This window comes from Panthera leo, chromosome A3, assembly GCF_018350215.1.
Source record: "Panthera leo isolate Ple1 chromosome A3, P.leo_Ple1_pat1.1, whole genome shotgun sequence".
In the NCBI taxonomy this organism is placed as follows: Eukaryota; Metazoa; Chordata; class Mammalia; order Carnivora; family Felidae; genus Panthera; species Panthera leo.
The window spans coordinates 66,637,864-66,661,987 of NC_056681.1; the positions used below are offsets into that span (position 1 = coordinate 66,637,864).

At 44.1% G+C, this 24,124-nt stretch overlaps 1 long non-coding RNA gene across 1 annotated transcript in view; it reads left to right on the forward strand.

Annotated features, from left to right (window-relative positions):
• LOC122216027 overlaps nt 1-1,479 on the forward strand; it is a 66,031-nt gene extending 64,552 nt beyond the window's left edge. Inside the window, exon 4 of the long non-coding RNA XR_006200663.1 lies at nt 1,216-1,479. This is a non-coding gene — a long non-coding RNA (uncharacterized LOC122216027). The remainder of the gene's footprint in view (nt 1-1,215) is intronic.
• Nucleotides 1,480-24,124: the final 22,645 nt, after the last annotated feature.

Below are 24,124 nucleotides of genomic sequence, written 5' to 3' on the forward strand. Positions count from 1 at the left end.
AGGGAGAGGGGAGCTAGGCAGGACCAGGGGAACCAGGGAGCAGAGGACAGCCAAGAGCCCATCCCAACCAAAGAGGCAGAGAGGCAGTGAGAGGCAGACCATTCATGAGCGGAGTCTCCAAGCCCCAATGCACGCTTCTTTGTGCCATCAGACTTTATTTACAAAATGTAAATTCAAAGATAACATTATGAAGAAGGGTAAAATTATGCTTAAAATTATATTTAATAATTCTTTTTTTGAGAGAGAGAGAGCGCTGGGGATAGGGGCAGAGAGAGAGAGAGAGAGAGAGAGAGAGCATCTCAAGCAGGTTCCATGCTTAGTGAGGAACCTGACGTGGGGCTGGATCCCACAACTCTAGGATCATGACCTGAGCCAAAATCAAGAGTCAGAACTGAATGAGTCACCCAGGTGCCCCTTGTTTAATAATTCTTGAAATGATTAAAAGTCAAAGTATCAAGATCGTGACCACAGAGCATAAACTCCAAGTGCAAGACCCTTTTTTTGAGAGAGAGAGAGAGAGAGAGAGCAAGAGCGCATGTGTGCACATGGGCTCACGCACGAGAAAGGGGGGAGGGGCAGAGGGAGAGGGAGAGAGAATCTTAGGCAGGCTCATGCTCAGTGCAGAGCCCAACTCAGGACTCAAACCCACAAACCAGGAGATCATGACCTGAGCCGAAATCAAGAATCAGATGCTTAACTGACTAAGCCCCCCAGTCATCCAGTGCTGGACCCTTTTGAGTGTAGGCCCTTGCAAGCATGGGGCCTCTGTGATCACACTGGTTGCACACCTATGGAACCAACTGGGCGACAACTTTCAATACACGTGTCTTATGGTTTAGGTCCTCTGCAAAGTCTGTTGCTTCCATTATCTCCTATCAGGGCTGAGATGGGTCCTCATCTGGCATTAGGAGAGACGTGAGGCTCCCCACTGTAGTAATAAAAATATCAGCCAAGGCCTGAGGAGTAATGGCTGAGCATCCTCAGATTCGGATCACTGCTGCCTCATCAGCTTCTTCCAGATGCTGAAGGCACCTCAGGGTTTTGGGGCCTGGTTTGTTTGTGTCAGATATAATAACTTGCATGGTAATTGCTTTTAAAAATTGGATATGCTTCCATTTGCCAGCCTCTGAAATCAGACCCATGTTTCATGTTTCCCAGTGTGCCTTTGAGAAAAATACATAAACCCGTAAACACTTTCTTTTTTTTCTCTCCAAGGAGCAGTTTAATCCCAATACTTAATACCACCGATTACTGGGGAGCTGTGCTGAAGACACCTTCTCTCTTAGGCTCCATTTCTCATCCTAAGGGACTTAATGAATATGCACCCACACTTCATTATGGGAAATTTCAAAAGCCTCTGAAGAAAACGAAAGCAGATTTTGAGTGACACCTTATAAGAGAATAGAGAGGAAATACTAGCAGAATTTTCAATCTTGATTTCATAATCCATTTGCTGAGATCTGGTTTTACAAGAATAAAGAAAAGCCCCTAAGCATAGTAGCTTGTTTTAATACCCAAATACATTAGCAGGCAACTGAGAGCATCTAACTTGAGATATTTGGTCATACAAGTATATCTGAATAAATCCTGAATCTCTGCTGGGCCCTTGTGCTTTGTCTGCACAGAAGCTGGCACCTGTGAGCCTGGCAACTGTGGCAGAGTCGGGAATCAGCAATGCCAGGGCCACGGTCAACGGTGTAGTGGGAAAGCCAGGAGCCAGGGGAAGAATATGGCGGACTTTCCATAGTGCACGCAGCCCCAGACCGCACGCCCCTATCCCCAGAGCACTGCAGAGTCTCTGAGGGGAGCTCTCCAGTCAGGTAGCTGGTGCTCAGAGTCATTGTTCCTTGAACATTTACACCAGTCTGATCCAATTTGCTAAGCACAGGCAGGAGAAGCTAGATATACCTCCTTAAATTCGAAGCCAAAGACACTCAGGGGTATTTTCTGAGTGGTCCTGGTGGTTGGACAATCGTTCCGTGCTTGATTTGCCTCCTGCCTCACGTTGAGTCTTTTCTGTCTTTCCCAAATGTGGGAAAGGACTTGGGTGGGAGTCGTCCTTGGTTTTGATGCACTACACCACACTCAGCCAGCAGAGGGCAGCACTGCATTTTGGAATGGCAGTTTGAGAACCTTTAAGGAACTCGGATAAATGTGAGCCTCCCACCTTGTCGCGCCCTACCCACTTCATATTCTTCGTTTAAACCCTTGTTTTCTTCTGTTTACTGTTCTGGGCAACCTTAAAGCTATCCGAAATTATTCCGTTGCTGTTGTGAAGGAAAAATTTTATTTCCTCATTGGGATGGACTTGAGCAAAATTATACCATGGTAGACCACCCACCCTCAGGCAAGCCCAGCTGGATTTTCTTTACCTCCTTCAAAGTCATGAATGCATTCTCATATCCTCTCTCTCTCTCTCCTCCCGGTCTCTCCCTCCCTTCCTAAATGCAGAGTTTGCTCCCCATTAAAATGAATGTCAGGCATGGGTAAGCAGGTGAGGAAAACATGTGAGGAGGTAGACCAGGTCAAGCCAGTAAGTCTGAGTCTGAATCTCTGGTTCCAGAAACACCAGTGCCTCTGCCCTGAGGTCCTGCTTCCTAGCTCTGAACCCAGCTCTCCTTGGTAGTGACAGTCGTGGCTTCCAAACTGTTTCCTAATCATGCCATGACTGAGCCTGTGTAAATGGGCCTTGTGAGTGCCAGAGAAATTCCTTTGTGGGACATGTTTTCCTTCACCCTGTCTCAATTCACAATTAGCTAAATCTTGGCCAAAGCTACATGCTAGTATTTGGCTGTGGGACCCCTCCTTGCCCCATTCTCCACCTTCTGGGCTCCTTCTGGGAACCAGTGCCCTTTCTCAGGATCTGATGGAATCGAGAGGAGGGTTTCTTTGCAGGCTGTTTTCCTCAAGTTTTATCTCTGCCTCTCTCATCTGGTGGGGTGTGTTTCTCCACCAGAAGTCCTGCTAGGGAAAAAGAAAACTCATTCACCATTCACAGCAAGGTGTTTGCTTTTTTTTTTTAAACTGCTTTTTTTTTTTTTTTTAATAATCTCTACACCGAACATGGGGCTTAAACTCACAACCCCAAGATCAAGAGTCCCGTGTCCCACTGACTGAGCCAGCCAGGTGCTATCTCAAGGTTTTCCCATTTTAACTAGGGGACAATAAACCAATGGAATTGAATTCTAAAGGTGAGACTTGTAGTTTTGGGGTGAGATATGTGTAAGAGGAGACTAGGCCACCATGTGGGGAGGTGCCTCTTCACCCCTCACTGAAACCAGCCTACAATCCAACCAGCTGATCCAGGGCCAGAAACACCCAGCCAGGTCTAGTAAGCAACCACTTCTGCCAGAGGTGATCTCATTGCAGTGGCTGGGTTCTCAATGATCTGTCCCAAGCACAGAATCACCTCTGATAACCTTTGCAGGTGATAGTTTATCTTGAGCAACTCCTGTATATTCCATACTAGGCAAAGCTCTGACGAGGATACAGTAAAAGAAGCCACAATCCCTCGAGAAGCCTTCTACCCACCTCCTACCAGAAACTACCTTCCCTCTCCATGTTTTTCTCATGGACTTTTAGTGGGTCATTTCAATAGTCTCACTCCATTGAGCAACACTGCATGCTCCCAAAGATGATGTCAGGCTTTATTACACACTCCCATTACAGACTTCTGCATGTAATATTTACATATGCACAGTTTCTCACCAAGGAACTCAAAGCCATTTATGGATCCTAGCCCTTTCGCTCCCATGGGAGCTCTGAAGGTAGAGAGGTGTGGGGCTCATTCTATCTGGGAACAAAGAGACTGAAAGAAATTTCCAGGTCTTCTCTAGTATCAGAAAAGAGTCATCCAAGGTTAGTCATAGTTGCCAGTGTGTGCTTTATCAACATGTTGAGTTGATAATCCTAGGACCATCTTGTGAAACTAGCATGTGCAGAATGATAATCCTCATTCAGGAGCCAATGTTCTCCTACTGAATTCATCAGGCAAACTGAAACACTGTGGATTCTGTGATAGGGAGTCAGTGTAAGGACCGAGGCTTAAGAGCTTGCCTGAATGGCCAACCAGAGCCAGGCCTTGGCAAGTCCCAGAGGATGAGCGAAGGGTCTCAGGTAAAATGAGCAGTTAGAAGAACCTAGACATTTTCATTAAAATGGCAATTTGTTACCGCACAGACACATGAGCAAAGGTGAAAACCCTGATGTGTGACAGCATATTTTGGGGAAATAACAACAAGATAATGAGTTGGGTGGGAGATTGGATGCAAGTGCAAGTGCAGTATGAGAAGCAGCCAGGGACCAGGTCGGGGCCAAACCGTGCAGGTCCTGTGGACTTTAACAAAGATTCTTAGACTATATTCTCAAGGGTCTCTGAACAGTTTAAGCAAGACATGGACCTGATCAGATTTGCATTTTGAAAGAATCACCAGGGCTGTGATGAAGAAAGTGAGTCAGAGAGGCCAGAGTAGGCGCCAGGAACAAGGCAGAAGGACTCAGGCAGGGGCCAGTAGTCTGGACTAGAAGGGTGGTAATGAAGGCAAAGAAAAATCAATGGATTCGAGAGCTATTTAAGAGAAAAAAATCCCAGCAGGATGTGAAGAGAAAGGACCCAATGCTAGAAATTAGATTTCCCAATATAAACTTGGGTATCTAATAAAATTTTATATCCTTTGAACTGCTGGGTATCAGGGAGAGTAACAGAGTAAAGGTGGAGTCTAATGTTGGAATTCTCAAATTCCTACTGTGTGCCAGGCACTGTCTGAAGCTCTTTTTTTTTTTTTTAAAGATGTTTATTTATGTATTTATTTATTTTGAGAGGCAGAGAACAAGTGGGGGGGGGGGGTAGATGGGGGAAGGAGAATCCCAAGCTGGTTCTGTGCTGTCAGTGCAGAACCTGATGTGGGGCTCGAACCCATGAACCATGAGATCATTACCTGAGCTGAAATCAAGAGTTACACACTTAACCAACTGAGCCACCCAGGTGCCACTTAAGCTCTTCTAACCCATAGGATAATATGGGCTTTGGAATTAGAAGGATTCCATCTCTACATTTATCAGCTGTTTGACTTTGGACAATTTATTTAAACCTTCTCATCTATATAATGGGGTTAATAATGCCTTTCATTCAGGGTGGGAGGAATGGGCAAAATGGGTGAAGTGGGGAGAGGTTAAGTAATTTACCCATAATTTTCACTTCTGGTCATGATGGAGTAACAGGAATCAGATATTCCTTCTCACCATAAAAAACCAGGGGCGCCTGGGTGGCTCAGTCGGTTAAGCGGCCGACTTCGGCTCAGGTCATGATCTCGCGGTCCGTGAGTTCGAGCCCTGTGTCGGGCTCTGTGCTGACAGCTCAGAGCCTGGAGCCTGTTTCGGATTCTGTGTCTCCTTCTCTCTGACCCTCCCCCATTCATGCTCTGTCTCTCTCTGTCTCAAAAATAAATAAACATTAAAAAAAAATTTTTTAAAAAAACCAGAAAACTAGGCAAAAATGCATAAAACAAATATGATTAGACATTGCACAATAGGCAACACAAGTCTGCGATCCCTAAGAGAAGGGAAACACATGAAGTGATTGCCCTGGTTTTCTGCCTATAAACACATTCTAGACCAGGGCACAGGGAGAGCCCAGGGGACTTCCTGACTTGAGAGAGAGACCAGAGTACAGGGGTGGAGGGTGGACAGTATTTGTAGGGCAGAATTCCAGGGGATCGAGTCACATTGAAGGTCCCCTTGAGTCTTTGCTCGAGTAAAGTATACATGAATAGAGTGGAACTCCATGAAACATGAACATTGAGAAGTGGAAGGTATGAGAGAAAAAAACCAAATGGAATTTCTAGAGATGGAATTAACAAGAATAGACACTGCAAGAGAAAAAAATTACTGAACTTGAGACATAGCAATAGAAACCAGCCAAAGTGGAGCAGAGAAAAAGACTTAAAAAAACAAAGCCTCAGTGATCCATGTGACAGTATCAGGTGATCCAGGGGCACCTGGGTGGCTCAGTCAGTTAAGCGTCTGACTCTTGATTTTGGCCCAGGTCATGATCTCACAGTTCATGAGATAGAGCTCCATGTGGGGCTCTAGCCTGTTTAGGATTCTCTCCCTCTCTCTTCCTCACTCTCTGCCCCACCCCATGCACACTCCCTCTCTCTCTCTCTCTCTCTTTCTCTCTCTCTCTCTCAAATAATATAATAAACTTAAAAAAATCCAGTGATCTAACATAATTGAAGCCCCTCAAAAATGAGGGAGAGCAGAAAAAATACTTGAAATAATAGCCAAAATGTTTCCAAATTTGATACTGTTTGAAGTAAAAAAAAAAACAAAGTTTTTTACTGTTTTTTTTTTTACTGTTTATAACATATGGGGTTTTTTTTTTACTGTTTTTTTTTTTACTGTTTTTTTACTGTTTTATACTTTTTTTTTTTTTTTTTTTTTTTTTTACTGTTTATAACATATGGGGTTTATAACATATGTAGAAATAAAATGTGTGATCACAATGGCCCAAAGGGTGGATGGGAGAGAAGAATTGGAAGTATATTGTCATAAGATTCTTAAATTTTATATGAAGGGGTATAATAGGTATTCTGGGATATGTAGTTTATCCAAGGTTACACATATGGTGGAGCTGGGATCAAATCAAAAACTCCCAACTGCAAAGCCTTGTGTAGAGAGAGAAGATGAGAGAACAAGTTCACATAGCCTAAGAGTCCTGTAATGCTCCAAGACAGTTTTACCAAAGGCTGTGGGAGTTAAATAAAAATAAATTTAAATTTAAAAAATTTTTTAATTAAAAAAATAATAATAATAAATAAAAGACATGTTTAAGTCCTAACCCCCTGTACTTGTGGATGTGACCTTATTTGGAAATAGGGTGTTTGGGGGGGGTCATCAAGTTAAAAGGAGACTATGCTGGATTACATTGAGCCCTAATACAAAGACTGGTGTCCTTTTGGAAGAGAGAAATTTGGACACAGAGAGGGAAGAGACACAGGGGGAGTGCCATGTGGCAATGGAGGCAGAGATCAGAGTACTTCTATAAGCCTAGGAACACCCAGCATTGACACAGCCACCAGAAGCTGGAACAGACAAGGAAGGATCCTCTCCTAGAGTCTCCAGAGGAAGCATGGCCCTCGCCAACACCTTGATTTTTTACTTCTAGCCTCCAGACGGCAGAGTGAATTTCTATTGTTTCAAGTCACTAAGTTTGTGGTGCTTTCTTATGGCAGTTGTAAGAAACCAATACAGTCCTGTAAATTCATTTTTCCTTCATGTTCCCAGTCTTTACGAGGTAAGAAAAAAAAAAAAGCGAAAAAGCTCTGGGGGCCCAGGTAGTAAGTGAATGTTGACAGCGAGGCTCTACGTTGAAAAAATAAACGAGCTTCAGGATGTAAGAGCCATGAAGGAGGGAACTGGTTGGACTGGTTTTCTCATAAAACTCAGTGACTTTAATCCCAACCAGGATGAATTTTAAAGTTAATTGACCCAGCACTTAACACCTGAATAGCTTGCTCTGTATGTGTGTGTGTGTGTGTGTGTTTGCGGCCCCGTGTTAGGCCCACAGGCCAGATGAATCAGATGCCCTCAGTCTTGAGAAGCTCTTTCTAGAAGGACTCCCCTTACTGCAAGGTGTAATGGCATAGGTCAGTATTAGTCAATTGAGTGAGTAACCAGCTGCAGGGGGTCAAAATCAAGAGTGATTCATTCCACCTAGAGGAGGATCAGCCAGCCCGCTTCACGGAGGAGGAGACACTTCACCAAATAACACTTCACCGCGGCGGAGTCTGCAGCCCAAAGGACAAACTGATCTTATGTGCCAACTAGAGACAAATGGAGGAAAACAAAGCTACCAGGAATGCTGGTGTTTTTCCAGGGGACGTTTCACAATAATGAGGTAGTGCTCTCTGTTCAGTGGAGAGGTAGAAAGCTATCTAGCCCCGGCTTGAGCAGGGGGTGATTCTCTGGGCTCTCAGAGTCTATCCTCTCCCCTTCCGGTTCTCCACATGGGGCTGGGGTTCATCACCACATTCTGCAGGGGGAAGGTGGCGAAACTGGACGTTTTGTTAAGGAGCTGGTGGTGTAAGGAGAGGGCAGACCCTCGTCTAAAATTTGCAAGATTCAGTGTAAGAGTATAGCCTGCATGTCCCAGTTCATCCACATTGCCAAAAAGTAGCACCCCTCAGCCCCACTTGGGCCTCCCCAGCAGCATGGCCCACAGTCTGGGAAAGGGACCCAGAGAAGAGGCTATGCCAAGCCTGAAAGCAGATTTGAGCCTTTTGAGCAAGGAATTGTGGTGTCCTGAGTACTCAGAATGTGGTCTAGAAGGGAGAGGCAGGGTCTAAGTAGGCATATTCTCCTGGCCCTCTTGGCCCTTAACCCATGGGAAAAGACGTGGCTGGAACAGGACTGTAGCAGGACTGCCTAAAGCCTGGACCTGAGCTGACCGACCCTTAGATTCATTTGAGGTCTAAGGGAGAACTGAGTGAACTGAGTTTCTTCCTTTTGTTCTGCTAGCTGGACAAGCTAATACCATTCATCACAGCAGCCTACGTAAAGAATTTCATGGAAGGTAATGTGTCTGAAGCAGTGGTTCTCAACTGGGGGCAGTTTTGCCAGTCAGGGACATTAGGCAGTATCTGTAGACATTTTTTCGTTGTCACAACTGGAGGATACTACTGGCATCTAGTAGATAGAGGCCAGGGATGTTTGAAAAATATCCTCCAATGGCGTCCTACAACAGTCCCCCCCACCCCCCCACCCCCGCCACGGCAAACAGTGATCCAGCCCCAAACATCAGTAGTGCTGAAGTTGTATCTTGAGCCTGTCGACTTGCCTGCTGCAAGATGCTGAGCCTAGAAAGTGTAAGATCACAAGAGTCAGGGCTCCTAAAGAAGGACCCAGAATGAATGCTTCCAGAAAAATGGGTCAGTATCAACAGAAAAACAACTTGATGGTGAACTTGGGCCTGTATCTCATCCTCAACAAATGGGCTTGTGTCCCTGCCAAGATCCCCTATAACAACAGCCGGCCCTGAACCATCAGCCTTTCCTGTGCGCCTACCTACCTGCTCACTACCCCCGTCACCCCTCCCCTTCCCCTTGTCTTTGGTCTTCACAGGAGCAACTCTCCATTCAACTAAATCTCCAACGCTTAAACTAATTCAGTTTTCTTTGAGAGCTGAATATCATGCTTCCACAGTGTCTACTTTTATCAGGTTACACAACTCAGGACACAGGCAGAATTTGGATTTAGGGGGTGCCTAGCTGGCTTAGTCAGTAGAGCAGATTCTTGATATTAGGGTTGTAAGTTTGAGCCCCAAGCTGCATGTAGAGATTGCTTAAAAATAAAATCTTAAAAAATAAAACAATTTGGATTTAGGTCTGTGTGGTCAACTGAGCAACCAGTACAGTTTCCCCAAGCAGCCAGGGGTCTGGGAGGGATGCTTTGGGGAACATTTCACTAAATGTTTTCTAGCCCAGAGCAGAAAGTGATGGTCAGGACATTCTGAACAGCAACCCCCCTTCTACCCCTGCCCCAGGCTCATGACAACTTTTTAAGCTGAGCATACTACAATCAATTAATTCTTCTAGACATAAAATGACTAGTATTACATTCACTCCAAGCCCATGAGTGGGCAGGACCAATTCCAAGACCACCCCCGAGTCTTCATCATGAGGCCTGGGATCCCAATAGTTCTGGGGTCTTAAAAGCTTTTCAGGGGATACCTGGATGGCTCATTCAGTTGGTTGAGCATCCAACTCTTGATTATGGCATAGGTCGTGATCCCAGGGTTGTGGGATCGAGCCCTCTGTTGGTCAGTTGGACTCTGCACTAAGCTGTCAAGCCTGCTTGGTATTCTCTTTCTCACCCCCACTGCCCCTCTCCCCCTCCCTCCTGCTCACACAAGTGCTCTCAAATACATACATACATACATACATACATACATACATACATACATACTTACTTTTCAGACTCCTAAACCTTCCAATAATGCTTTTCAATTTCCAATGATATTTTTCTCCAAAAAAGACCCCCAATAACTAGCTAAGCAAAAAGGAAAAAGTGTGTTTTTACTGACTTGGTCAATTCTTAATTATTTTGGAAGAAATCCTCCCATTTAGAAATCCCCAGCTTCTTCTTTTCTCCCAAGCTGTTCTTCGTTCATTCCTTCATACATATTTATGTGGTACCTACTAGATAGTGGGGCCCGGCCCCTTAGCATTGGGATGTATAGTGATAAAGAGCCATTTTCCTGTATAATATCACCCAGGTTGATTCCCAGATTTACCATCTCAGTGTGGAAAGAAAGAAAAGTGTTAATGAAATATTTGCAGTGAAATTTCACCAGGGTAAGAACATCCCAGGAAATAATTCCTTGTACTTCAGTTATTTGAAGGCTATGTAATGGAGCCTTTAAAAAGGTGGTATCAGAGAAAGAAAAGGAAGGGAAGGTTCTGAGAGACTGGTTGTTTTTAAAAGCATCTTGACCTGGTCTGGTGCTTTTCCTACAAATAGTACGCATATCTTTCAAGATCTAAGAAGTACTGGTGAGCATCAGTTTTAGGGAGAAATAAAACAACAAAGCTTCCTCTGTGCAATAAGAATATATTAGCTTAATGTTTCTTTTCTTTTCTTTTTTTAAGTTTTCACTGACCTTAAAAACATCAAAATCTAAGAAACTGGATTCTGGAGCTTGAGGTTGGGGGAATCCCAGGATTGTGGGCACACAACCACATCAGCAACAAAAACAAAGGAAAAGGAAAAACTGGGGCAGCCTCCCGAAATACTAGGAAGCCTTGTCCCAGCAGGGAGCCCACAGGACTGCCAGGAACTCGGCCCCATTCAAGCCACGTGATCACTCTCTCAGCTTGCCCCTGGGGCCTGGGGACACAAGAGAGGGGAGGAGACTCGGGGACAAAGAGCAGAGCTGTAGAAACCTGCCCTGGGGTGAGGATGCCACGGTTACTGGGTCGGAGTTTCTGCCTTTGTTTTTTATCTTACCCAAGGGAAGTTAAAAATTCACCCGAGCTTGTAAAAGGACTCTTTAAGTAAAAGTACATGTGGGGACCTCTAAGGATACTTGCTCACCTAGTCCGTCGGCCGTACTGAGGCCAGAGCACAGAGGGGAGGGTTTTCACGACAGGCCCGAGCCCCCAGTCTCTCCTTTCAGGACCTCCCCTCCCTCCCCACCTGGGATCACTGAGCAAACCTCCTCTCTCTGCCTCCCTCTTAGCAGTTGTGCCTGAAGGTGTCTGTGCCTGCGCTACATGCCGCGTGGGAGAGAAATCTGTGCTCCCCGGCAAATGAGCCTCACCAAACAGCCACATGGTGTGAAAGAGATTGTTGTTGTTATTTGATGTCCTTCAGAGAAATGCACACAGCGTGACCATGAGGCCAGTCTAGAAGGCATGGGGAAAGCAGGACATGTTCAGGTGCCTGCGTGGCTGTGGGTTCCGTTTCCTCTGGGTTCAGTGAAATTTCCTCCAGCTTCACAGTTAAGATGATTTCCAGTATTTGGCATATTTGTGAGTCTCTCTCTCTGATTTCCAGTATTTGGCATATTTGTGAGTCTCTCTCTCTCTCTCTCTCTCACACACACACCCACACCCCCCCCCCCCCCCACACACACACACACTGAGAGCTAGAGGAGAGTTTAGAAATCAAATCACTGTTGAACAGACTGTGAATTTAAGTTTTGGAGAAAAGGAATAAAAATCCCAGCTCTACAGTTCAACCCCAAGTTTACCTGCCTAGCCTCTTTAATTGGTAGTTTTGCCTTTGGGCTCCTGCTTGCTTCTCTGATTTCTCTCCTGGTGAGGAGGAACCTTGGAGTCCCAGGCTCTGTGGACCTTTTTCCTATCATAGGGTGAGGATGTGCATTGAGGACAGCAGTCTCTTGAAAGTGGCCTGGAGTAGGGGTGGGAGGTGGGGCAGGACGGGGGCAGGGGTCAGGCACCTGAGTGGCTTAGTTGGTTAAGCAGTTAAGAGTCAGATTCTTGAGCATCTCAGCTCAAGTCATGATATCACAGTACATGGGTTCAAGACCCGAGTCAAGGACTTCTTGGGATTTTCAGTCTCTCTCTCTTTCTCTCTCTCTCTCTGCCCCTCCCCTACTTGTATTCTCTCTCTCTCTCTCTCTCTCTCTCTCTCTCTCTCTCTCTCAAAATAAATAAATAAGAACTTAAAAAAAAAAAAAAAAAGAAAGTGATCTGGGAGGCAGATCCAAGGAAACAGCACGTAATATGTTTTCCTTGGTTGCTCATTTGTCTGTCATTAGTTCTAAGGGTGCCATTTTTCTTTACTTTCTCTTTTTATTTTTATTTATTTTTTTATGTTTATTTATTTTTGAGAGAGAGAGAGAGAGCAAGTGAGCGGGGAGGGGCAGAGAGAGAGGGAAACAGAGAATCTCAAGCAGGCTCTGCACTGAAAGTAGAGAGCCCAATGTGGAGCTGGAACTCAAACCATGAGATCATGACCTGAGCTGAAACCAAGAGTAGGATGCTTAATCAACTGAGCCACCCAAGTGCCCTGCTTTCATTTTGTAAAAAACTGAGATATAATTTACATGCAATAATATGCACAGATCTTAGGGGTGTGGTTCGGAGAGTTTTGACAAATGCATATCCTTGTGTAACTCACACTCCTATCAAAATAGCACACATTTCCATTACCCCCTACCCCCCACCCCCAGATTTCCATATGCCCTTCTTCAGTCTCTCCCTTCCCAATCCCACCCCAGTCCCAGGCAACTGTGTTCTGATTTCTGTCACCACAGCTTAGCTTTGCCTGTTCTGGAATGCCATACAAATGGAATCATACAATATGTACTCTTTTCATCTGGCTTTTATTGTTTAGCATAATGTTCTTGAGATGCATCCATGTTGTTGCAGGTATCCGTAATTTGTGTTCAAGGTACTTTTGATAGCAAAACTCCACAATGTATCAGGCTCCCTCTCTATAGAGCCTGGTCTTAGGCACTGTGTTTTTCAGAATTCCTCTCGCTGTATATTCCAGGCAAGTGTTGGCTACAAGAGAAACTTGGGTGGTATTTGGAAGATGCAAGTGGAACATTAGCGGTGATTTCAAGGGTCTGCAGGTGGGCGCCAGGGCACCAGGCACTGAGGCGGTTCATGTGCAGCTAGTTCATGGGCAGGAGACAGTATCCAGACCCATAGCACTTCCTGCTCCCACCTGAACTCCTTTAGCTTCTCCATGGGCTGGGTCAAGTGTGTGTGGCTGTGAGGACAGGTGCCAGCATCTCCCGGAGGGCACCCATAGCGTCTGGGTTGGAAGCGGTAAAAATCAGAGTCAGGTTTTAGTTTGTCTTCATGAGTTCCCATGTGTCCTCACTTCACTCTCCATCAAATCCAGCTTTCTTTTCTGACGGCCGGTATGGTGACCTGTGGTGACTTCGGGCTAAATACTAGATCCAGAGGCAGGAGCCTCACTTCTACCAGCTCCCACAATTGTGCAATTCTATGTAATCCCTGTAGTAAATCCTTTATTCTATACCATTCATAGTTTCTGCTTTTCTGGTCAAATCCTGACTGATTCAGGAAGGGCTAGAAGTCAGTATGCATGTGGACAATGCATCCAACATGAAACATACCCTCCCAGCTCCTCAGATTTGGAGCCAGCGATCTACTTCAACAGTCTTCTGCTGTGGACCCTGGGCTCTGAGAGCCCCATGGAATGCTCCACCTCTATAGCTACTGGTACACATTCTTGTTCCTCCTGTCTTCTTACTCCCCTTCCCTCACTACACCTGCTCCTTGACGTTGTCTAGTCAGCCTGCCTTTGACTGCTCCCTTTCTTTTATCTCAGTCCCTCAGCCTCCTTCTGGCTCCCCTTTATCTCTGCTCCAGTCTACAGCCTCATAGAACCACCTGAATGATTTGCAGAAAAATTACCCAGATATGGAAATAAAGTAAGACAATGACTGCCTGTCCTTTCAGTGTTTGGCACTGTTTCATAGGCTCCCCTAAGATTATTCAGTTATCTAGAAGAATCCAAGTTTGACTTTGCTGTGTACTATTGATTACAGCCCAGACACTGTGAAATTATACATTAGCTTACAGATTTTTTATCCATTGGAGATGCAAATTATTTCTGTCCAGTGGGAAAGATAAACTACAGTTTTGTAGTTTATATCTAACAAATGTTGTATCTAGCAAATGTAGTCTAACAATCCTTTTTTTTTTTTTTTTTTTGCTTATAAATACTTGGTTTCTTTTTTTTTTTTTTTTAATACTTGATTTCTCAACACTTTTGGAACAAGCTTTACTATTTTACTGGTTCACTCATTAATTGAATATTTTTTTAAAGTTTTTTTAAAGTTTATTTCTTTATTTTTGAGAGAGAGAGAAAGAGAGACAGAGAGGGCATGTGTGTGAGCAGAGGAAGGGCAGAGAGAGAGGAGAGAGAGAATCCCAAGCCGGTTCCACGCTGTCAGCGTGGAATCATGAGATTGTGACCAGAGCCTGGATCAAGAGTTGGACACTTAACTGACTGACTCACCTAGGCGCCCCAGTTGATGAATCTTTAAGGCATGTTATTTTCATATTTGTATCAGAATCACATTTTTAAATTTTTGAAAATTATGCTTTGACAATAATTTCACCCCTTGTCCATTTGGAGCATCAGCTCTACAAACCACCTACCCTGTGTGCACCCAGCCATTTGTACCAAGCTGTTCCATGATGTGGTTTTTCTCCAGTAGGGTCCAGCAAAGCCAGACATGGATGAAGCTAATTATGGTTGCTCTGCAGGAGTTTCAACTACGTCTCTTTCCTAGATCTTCAACTTCTTTCCTGACTCCTTCCCCTCGGCTGACAAATGAGCTCAAATTTTGCCCACCTTAAGAAAAATATCATTCTTGACCTGAGAACATGGAAGCATAGGAACAAACACCATGGTACTATTTAGGTTATCGCATTGTTTTTTTGTTTTTTTAAAAATATTTATTTATTTATTTATTTTGAGAGAGAGAGAGAGAGAGAGCACGAGAGAGAGAAAACACAAGTGGGGGAGGGGCAGAGAGAAAGGGAGAGAGAATCCCAAGCAGGTTCCATGCTATCAGCACAGAGCCCGACATAGGGCTTGATATTATGAACAGTGAGATCATGACCTGAGCAGAAACCAAGAGTTGGATGCTTAACTGACTGAGCCACCCAGGCACTCCTAGGTTATCACATTCTTGAATCGCTGGCCCTTCCTCTCTGCTGGAGTGGGAAGAGCCAAGATTCAGGTAAGAAACTAAGGGAGAAGGAGGAAAAGCAGGTCAGTTTTGGTTCTTGACTTTAGGTCACCCCTACCCCAGGCAGAAATGGTTCCTCATATGGTCTACTTTCACTCACTAGATCCTCCTAGAACCTGGGTTTTAAGGCCAAAGCCTTGCTTACAACATATTTATTGTCTATGTAAATAATGCATTGTGTTAATTGCTGAAGATATAATGGACAACAAAGACCTGGTCCTTGCTTTACAGAGCTCATAGTCTGGTATGAGAGGTGGACATTGTTCAAATGATTCCCCAAATTCAAAATTACATTGGTAAAAAGTACAACAAAAGAGGGCTGCTTGGAAGTGTAGGAGAATCAGACCTGTCAGGGTCAGTAAAGGTTTCTTTGAGGACGTCTGGATGGCTCAGTTGGTTAAGCGTCCGACTTTGGCTCAGGTCATGATCTCATGATTCGTGAGTTCGAGTCCTGCACCAGGCTCTGTGCTGACAGTTCAGAGTCTGGAGCCTGCTTCAGATTCTGTGTCTCCCTCCCTGTCTGCGCCTCCCTTGCTCTCTCTCAAAAATAAATATTAAAAAAAAGAAAAAAGGTTTCTTTGAGGAAACAGTGGTCATGCTGATGTCTGAAGGATAAGTAGGTATGGATTAGACTACTTAGAACATTTCAGACGGGAGGGGTGGGCAAAGCAAGCACAAAGCCCTGCAGGGGTAGGAAGGGGCAAATGGGAGCACAGTGTGCTGGAGGAGCAGAGGGAAGAGCAGGGCTAGAGTGACAAAGGCCCAGAGAGGCTGGGAAGGGAGGCAGAGACCACACCATGAAGGCCTTGGTCATGTTTAGAATTAGGAATTTATCCTTAAAACAACAGGAAGCCCCTGGAATGGGGATGCAGTAATCAGATTTGGGTTGGGGAAGATTCCTCTGGTTGTTACATAAAGAATGAGTTAGAGAAGGACATGAGTGGGTGTAGGAAGGGGTGGTTGGTTGGGACCAGGATGCAGGTGTTGTTGGGTGCCCTGATTCAATGCAACTTCATCTCATACCATTCCCACACACCTTCATTCTTCCTCTGTTCCTCCTTGGTGGTCTCACACCTACCCCAGCACCTATCTTAGTGTATTATTGTTGTCTCTTTCATTAGTGTGAGCATTTCTCAATGGCAATGACTCTATCTCCTTCATTTCTCTCCTTTCCTCACCCCACCGTGTTTTCAGCCAAACAATTGATGCATAGTAGGTTCTCAAATAAATGCTTGTAGACCTGAAGAGTATCTTCCTCCAGTTTTCACTCCAAGGTCAGGGAGAGGCTCCACCTCTTCATGTCCTGTTCATGCCCACCTCCTCCATATTCTGCCTCCAACACTCCACTGACACTTCTGTTGCTAAGATCACCACAACCTCCAGGTGGTCAAACACGATGGACAATTTTAGTTCTTGCCTTAGCTTGAACTCTGCCCATCAGTATCTCTCAACTACTCCCTCCCTTGTGAAAACTTTTCTGCCCTGGTTTCCACAGCCCCACTGTCTTCTGCTAATTTAGCCCTCTAATTGCTTCTTGTCAATATTTTCTGAGGGGCCTACTTCCTCTATCTGTCCCTCAAATATTGATGTTCCCAGAGATCCAGTATCAGCTTTCTTTTCTTCTCTTCCTGGATGATTAATTCATACACACTTACAATCCCAATTATGACCTTAGATGCTGAAGACTCTGATATCTATCCATATGCCTTTTCCAAAACTTTCTTCTTGGCCCCAGACATGTGTTTTCAAGTATACTAGATATCTGTACCTAGATGTACAAGGAACACCTCAGAGTCAGATATGAATTCACCCTCTCCTTGGAATCCACCACCAAACTTGCTCCCTCCCCTTCACTCCTTGTCTCTGTAAATAGGACAACCATTTACCCCATCACCAAGTCCTGAGAGTAGAGTCATCTTAAATTGCTAAATAGCTCTTTTTTTTTTATCTCCTACATCCTGTTGATTCTATCTCCTAAGCCTCTCACAGGTTTGCACCCTCTTCTCCAGAACCAACACCCTGCCAACGTCAGTTCAGATCCTTGTTTGATCTCTCCTCTTACATGGTCTCTCCTGTCTCCGTCCTCTGCCCCTCCAATCGGTCTTCTGTATCACTACGAAAGGAATTACTCCACACCTCTGACCACATCACTCCCTGGATTAGTCATCACTTGGATAAAATCCAAAGTCCCCTATCATCTGGCCTTTACCTTCAGCCCCATCCCCCCATCTCCCTGTATGCACCGTGTGATCTTGCTATATGTAACTACTTTCAGCTTCCCCATTGTTAGACCTCTGTGCAAACTGTTCCCTCTGTTCCAAATGCCCTTTCCCCACTTGTTGCCTGACAAATTCCTGTTCACCTCCAAGACCATTTGAGCAGCCCCTCCTCTGTAAAGCTGTCTTTGCTTTCCTAGCACCTTGACATTTCTATACCATACCCCTTGTCTTTGCTGTAGTCATCTCAACCTGCCAGAGTCCTGGACTGTGAATTCCTCGGACAGATGGTCCCTCTTAAGATCCCCAGTGCCCGGCACTGCAGGTAATCCAGTAAACAGTGATTAAAAAGACAGATGATTAAGTAAGAAAGCCTCTCTAATCAAAATATTCAGTATTGGCTAAATAAAGCTAATGTATAAATAAAAATGGAAAAAGAATGTAGAGTTATGTACAAGTGAATGGAAATTAATGAAATGCCATTAGACTAAGACCAGAACTTACTGATAAGACAAGCATCATGGGGCATCTGGGTGGCTCAGTCTGTTAAGTGTCCAACTCTTGATTTCAGCTCAGATCATGATCTCATGTTTCCTGGGATCAAGCCCCGCATGGAGCTTGCTTGGGAGTCAATCTCTCCCTCTCTCCCTGCCCTTCCCTCCCCCCCCGCCCCTTGCTTGTGTGTGCTCCTGTGCTCTCTCTCTCAAAATAAATAAGTAAACATGAAAAAAAAATTTTTTTAAGACAATCATCATGATTCTTTTAGAAAAAGATGGATAATTCATCTAATGATATTGGAAAAATGGGTTGTTTTTGAATGTATTAATTTAAATCCTGGCCTCATGCCTTGCCCCAAGATTAAGTCTATATGTATTAAAGAATTACTGCAAATATAGATCACTTTTTTTCCGAGAGAGAGAGAGAGAGAGAGAGAGAGAGAGAGAGCATGAGGAAGGAGCAGAGGGGGAGAGAGAGAGGGAGAATCCTAAGCAGGCTCCATGCCCAGCACAGAGCCCAATGCAGGGCTCAATTTCACAACTGTGAGATCATGACCTGAGCCAAAATCAAGAGTCAGACTTCCAACCAACTGAGCCACCCAAGTGCTCCAAATATAAAACCATTTTTATGAACTAGAAGAGGGGTGCCTGGGTGACTCAGTTGGTTAAGTGTCTGACTTCAGCTCAGGTCATGATCTCGTGGTTCGTGGGTTTGAGCCCTACATCGGGCTCTGTGCTGACAACTCAGAGCCTGGAGCTTCAGATTCTGTGTCTCCCTTTCTCTCTGCCCTTCCCCTGCTCATGCTCCATCTCTTTCTCAAAAATAAATAAACATTTAAAAAAAAAGAACTAGAAGAAAAATTTATCAAATAGTTATGTGCTTTCTGGATGAGAAATCTCTTCCTAAGCATAATGATAATGGAAGGAAAAAACCTTTAAAAAAGGCTGACAGATGTGACTATACGAAAATATAAATCTTTTGTAAATCCAAAATATAAAATGACAAGTCAAACAACAATCTGGGAACAACACTTGTCTATAAATATGACAAAGCATTGTCACATAAGTGCTTATAAAAACTGATTTTAAAAACCATTAAGATTTTGGGGTACATGGGTGGCTCAGTCTGTTGAATGTCAGACTCGGTTTTGGCTTGGGTCATGGTCTCATGACATGGTTTTGTGAGTTTGAGCCCCGCATTGGGCTCTGTGCTGGCAGCTTGGGATTCTCTCTCCCCGTATCTCTCTGCCCCTCCCCCACTCATTCTGTCTCTGTCTCTCTCAAATAAATAAATAAAAACTTTTTTAAAAATTTAAAAACCATTAAGACTTCAACGGAAAGTAAGCAAAGGACACCTCCACATAATTAAAAGAAAGTGTAATAAAAAATTAACATCCCTGTAATAACTAAAAGGTGGAAACAATCTAAATGCCCATCAATTCATAAATGGATAAACATGGATAAATGGATATCATAAATGGATAAACCTACAATGGAATATTATTCAGCCATAAACAGGAATGAAGTGCTGATACGTGCTATAACATGCTTGAAACTTGAAAACATTATGCTAAGGGAAAGAAACCATGATTACATCTGGATAAAATGTCTAGAATAGGCAAATGTACAGGCTGAGTGGAAAGTAAATTAGTGATTGCCTAGGGCTGTGGGTGGAGGAGGGTGGAGGTGATGGCCAGGGGTGCTGGCTTCTTTTTGGGATAATGAAAATGTTCTAAAATTGAGCGAGGTTATGGATGCCCAACTGAATATACTAAATATCACTGAATTGTTATACTTTAAATGAGTGAATTGTGAATTATATCTCAATAAAGCTGTTATACACACAGTGAAAAAAAGAGTTAACATCCCTTGTAAAGAGGAGAGCCCAATCACAAGCTCCCTTTAGAGTCACTTGGAAGTTATTAAGTGCCAGAGTTTATCTCATACAGAAATAAATATTTCTGTCTATTTCATGACTAAGACACAAACTTTGCGGCTGACAACAGCATTCGATGAGCTAATGTATATCTGCTAGTTATGACTTCACAAATTATTGAAATGTTGTAGTTTAAGGTCCAAATTGTTACCATTCGTTAAAACTGGACTTGCATGGGAAATTAAAATATAATAATGATGATTAATTTTTAGCCGAAGTGCTCTCTTAACTGAAATGCTTTCTTTTTAGTCTGCCATAAATGTGTTCAATTAAGAATCATTTTCCTTGGTGTTCAGGAGAAGGCCAGTATTCAGACCTAACTTCGGAGCATAAAGAAAAGTAAATTTAACATCCCCTGAAAGATTCTTCTGGAGATTAGCTTATGGACTCCCTAGACCCTAGTCTCATGATGGGTTTGGGCACCGTGATGTATCTTTCTTCTGAAAAGCTCAGTGCTCTACCCTAGTTTTATTATCTGGTGTTAATATGTAGCTGTTATTTTTATTATTATTATTGTTTCTAAGTAGGCTCTATGCCCATCGTGGATCTGGAAATCACGACCCTGAGATTAAAAGTCGCTTGGTCTACCAACTGAGCCAACCAGCTCCCCCACCCCCCCATTTGTTAACTTCATGTATATTTCTGATCTCCCCCAACTGCACTGGAGAGAACAGGGCCTACATCTCTTACTTCCTGGACACCAATAATGGTTAGCATTGAGCTGCATAATTTAAATTAAGTAACTTAAGTGCTTAGTAAATGTGTATTAAGTAAGCAAGTCACAAATTAATCCCCTGCCAGCTCTGTTCTTCAGTGGGGCGATCTGACAGGTACTAAAAGACTCTGCAGCCTTGAAGTCCTCCCTCAAAACGGGCTTCTGTGCCTAAGAATCCCATCACTTATCTCTTTTTTTTGTTGTTATTTTTTAATGTTTATTTATTTTTGAGAGAGAGAAACACAGTGTGTGGAGGGGGGGCGGGTGCGGTGCGGTTTGCAGAGAGAGGGAGACACAGAATCTGTAGCAGTCTCCAGCCTCTGAGCTGTCAGCACAGAGCCAGACAAGGGGCTCAAACTCACAAACCGCAAGATCATGACCTGAGTCAAAGTTGGAGGCTTAACCAACTGAACCACCCAGGTGCCCCTCACTTGTCTCTTTTGGATAAAACATTGTCTCCAAGAGCCCTGTATTAAAATGTAAATATTGGGGTGCCTGGGTGGCAGGTTAGGCGGCAGATTTCAGCTTAGGTCATGATCTCGTGGTTTGTGGGTTCCAGCCTCACGTCAGGCTCTGTGCTGACAGTTCAGAGCCTGGAGCCTGCTTCAGATTCTGTGTTTCCCTCTCTCTCTGTCCCTACCCTGCTCATGCTCTGTCTCTCCCTCTCAAAAATAAATAAACATTTATTTTTTTTAATGTTTTTATTTATTTTTGAGACAGAAAGAGACAGAGCGTGAGTGGGGAGTGGGGCAGAGAGAGGGGGAGACACAGAATCCGAGGCAGGCTCCAGGCTCTGAGCTGTCAGCACAGAGCCCGACGCGGGGCTCTAACTCACGGAGTGTGAGATGATGACCTGAGCTGAAGTCAGACGCTCAACCGACTGAGCCACCCAGACGCCCCATAAATAAACATTTAAAAAAGCGTTTTTAAAAATGTAAATATCTAACCTGGGAGGTTGCATCACTAGCACCTGGTCTTTAGTAGTTTCCTAGCAGAGAGCTTGGGCCTAGGATTGAGTCCAGGGAAAGGGCCAGAGAACTTAAGGTCCCATTTTGGGGTGTGAGTTAGGTCTCTGTGGGGTGGGGCAAGGAATATCCAACTGGGCTACAGTGCATCTCCACACAACCAGAACTGATCTGTAGTATAGAGCCTTCACAAACTAAGCCACGCTGCTAGATAGGAACCAAGATTTAGGGTGAACTCCCATCTGATCAAGGCAGACAAGTGACTGATCCAAGATTACACCAAGAGCACCGTCTGAGTGGTGATGAGGCACTAGGCTGCACCACTTTTCAGAAGCAACTGCTGCTCTCTTTCAAATCACAATGAGAACCAAAGCCGGGGAACAGAGGTGAAGGAATGTCTGGGGGAACCAGAGGGTTTTATTAACTTAAGTTCCCATCTGGAACTGCCCTCCAGAATGATGGGAGGATGGGTCAATGTGGTATGGCTCTTGACCCAGAACCAATATAATTTCTGGATTCTGAGCAATCTGTACATAAACATAACCTACACCCATGCACAACATACCTATGCTTCAGGGCTTCCACATACATAAATCCAGGATTTTTTTTCCCTATGAATTGTTTGCTAGGAGTCAGAAGTCAGCAGCATCCCAAAGTGAGTGGGGGTCACAGATACCAGGCAGGTCCTCTCTCTTCTACCAACCCCCAGTAGGAAGCAGATGGGACAGGTTCCTATGGTTACAAGGGCTTGGCTGCTTTATTACTTTCATTCTTCTGGGTGTTTTTACAAGAAGTAAGCAAAGTACAAATATTTTATAGCCCTTTGGCTACAAAGTATGATATCCCATTTCAAAGAATGAAGGCCCCTGTAAAGGTGAGCCCCTAACTACAAGCTTCTTTGGGAATTGATCACATTATTAAGTACGAGAGCTTATCTGATACACAAATATTTCTCTAGGTTTATGACTGGTAAGACATAACTCTTAGGGTTGGTAGCATAGAAACTGTGTGGGGTGGGGAAAGAGTGGCACAGAGGTAGGGGTCAAGCTTCACCATTCACCAACCATTCACTGGAGCTTGGGCGTTACTGAACTGTGCTTAGCCGGTTCTCTCATTTGTAAAAGAGAAATAAGTGATACAGTCCTGTGAAGAGTAAATAAGATAATGTGAAGAAAGCACATTGTGAGCGGCTTACCAAATGTTCATTGCTCCTTCTCTTTCTTTGCAGATGGTGAGCTGAATTAACTAACTGGTAAGGAAGGTTTCTTTTCTTTTCTTTTTTAAAGTTTTTGGGGCGCCTGGGTGGCTCAGTCGGTTAAGCGTCCGACTTCGGCTCAGGTCATGATCTCACGGTCTGTGGGTTCGAGCCCCGCGTCGGGCTCTGTGCTGACAGCTCAGAGCCTGGAGCCTGTTTCAGATTCTGTGTCTCCCTCTCTCTGTGACCCTCCCCCGTTCACGCTCTGTCTCTCTCTGTCTCAAAAATAAATAAACGTTAAAAAAAAAAAAAATAAAAAAAAAATAAAGTTTTTATTCATTTATTCATTTATTTTTAGAGAGAGCGAGCACAAGCAAGCTGGAGAAGAGTAGAGAGAAGGGCAGGGGAGACAGAGAATCCCAAGCAGACTCCACGTTGTCAGTGTAGAGCCCAACACAGGGCTCGAACCCACGAACCATGTGACCGTGACCTGGGCTGAAATCAAGAGTCAGACCCTTAACCAATTGAGCCACCCAGGCACCGTGGTGAGGAAGATTTCTGACAAGTATCCAAATAAGGCTCTGAAAGCCCTCAAGGGTAAGAAGAATCTAAAAAATAAGCTGCAAAAAAGAAAGCAATCTGTTTCATTAACACTTAAAATAGTGTAGAACTGGAGAGTAGCCAGACCAATCCTGTTTCTATTAATTCTGTGTACTGAGTTCTCTGTGGTGGGTATCTGTCTCACCCCTGAAGTTAGAAATTCCTCAAGGGAAGGCATGAGGACTGAGAAACCTAAGACCCCTGTCTTGTTGAACCTGAACCTCCACAGAACTAGTATGGAGCCTCCTAGTTTGATGGTTGATTAAAACTGAATCATTTTATCTCCCCTTCTTGCCAGTTGGTTCTGAAATCTGATTCTCCTTAGGTAATTTTGGATCCCCTTAAGGCTTACTTATAGGCTAGCTTTCACATTTTTACCCCCATTGTATGCCCAACATGCATGAAACAAATTTACCCGTGCTTTCCAGCAGGTGATTTCTACAGGAGTGAGCCAGCTTGGGTGATATACAAGCCAAACTATGCCTGTGTTCTTATCTATACTCCATATACTCCATAATTCCACTGGTTAGTGATTGCCATTCAATGGACCTGCTGCTTTCTCCTACCCAAGCGTTTTGCACCCAAGGATAGAAGCAAAGTGTGATGTCCCTCCATGTCAAAATGGCTTACTAACCCTTCACCAGTCTGAGATATTCTATGAACTATTTGTAGCATTTAGACCCACATGCTATTTTTTCTGGGCTATATATCTACATATCTATATCTATATCTATATTTTTT